Source organism: Aplysia californica, unplaced genomic scaffold, assembly GCF_000002075.1.
Source record: "Aplysia californica isolate F4 #8 unplaced genomic scaffold, AplCal3.0 scaffold01796, whole genome shotgun sequence".
NCBI classification, from domain to species: domain Eukaryota; kingdom Metazoa; phylum Mollusca; class Gastropoda; order Aplysiida; family Aplysiidae; genus Aplysia; species Aplysia californica.
The window spans coordinates 32542-33870 of record NW_004799066.1 but is presented as its reverse complement, the minus strand read 5'-3'; positions in this window follow the sequence as shown (position 1 = coordinate 33870).

Genomic DNA, 1329 nt, shown 5'->3' with positions numbered 1-1329 from the left:
GACCTTCTTCCCCCCGAAAAAAACAACGACATAAGATCCTCCCACTACGTGTTTGTCTGCAAGTACTGACGGTGTAAAGCTGTAATAGTAAATCCGTGTTATCACTTCACTGTGGGTGTTGTCATACCTGTGTCGTTCACACAGGTAGCTCAAACTCAAACTCAAACGGCCATAGTAGTTTCTTTTAAGTAGTGTTGTCGTAAGATCGTGAGGTATAACAGCCCACGCGATATGACATGATTCTACTTTACGGAGTCGTGGGCCAGTTTAGAAGGGTGGGAGGAAGGAGAGGGTGGTTTAAAAAAGGGGTGGAGGTGAGGTGAGGATTTGACCCCTGATCTCGTTACCCCGGGCTGAATCACCCGTATTCCTCTGTCTGTGTCATCAATCTGCAGGCAAGGTTTCTGCGTCTATATCGTGAGACAACGGTGAGGTGATTTGTCAGAGGAGAGTTTACTTGTTTAATCTTGTTCCATTCCTCCCCCTCCCTCCCTTCCCTCCCCTTCCCCTCGACACCAGACAAGCTTTCTCCTCCGCCATAACAATACTATCACGAAAATAAACCCACGATCTCACAAGGCCAAACACACTAGATCTAACTAGCATACATTAACAAATGGATGCACAAAAACCAATGCATAATATGTCCACATAATTAAAAAATACACAGTGCATTATATGAAATGATGCATAACATTAAAATACATAGATCTAGTCAAACTGCTCAAACGGCCACCTCTCCAAGACAACAAGACAATCACCTTAACAAGCAACCACTTCCCACTTATCCCTCTTTGGTTGTTGTTGTTTGTTTGTTTGTTTGTTGTTTTTTTTTTGTTTTTTTTTGGGGGGGGGGGTTCTGTCCAGGGACTCCAAGCGGGTGGTTGAAAGTAGGCGCCACTGATAGCCTGATAGATCTAGGTCCTTATCTTGTCTTTGCCTGTGTTGTTTCTGTCTGTCTGTCTTGATATTTCCCTGCTCTACAAGACGTTTGTGTCGATGTGCTTCTCTTTACTCATACTATACCCAAGGCTTCCACCTGTCTCAGACAATCACCTTTCTCCTCGAGATTGGATGGCCGTCCTGAAAAGTAACGTACATAAATAATTAAATAAATAAATTGATAAATAGATGAATGAACGAATGAATAAATGAATGAATGAATGAATGAATGAATGAATGAATGAATGAATGAATGAATAAATGAATAAATACATAGATACATAGATAACTTGATAAATAGATAAAAGATTGAATAGATAATTTAATGAATTTTAAAAAATAGAGATAAATTAAATAGATGAATAATTAGTATTTCTTAATATTCAT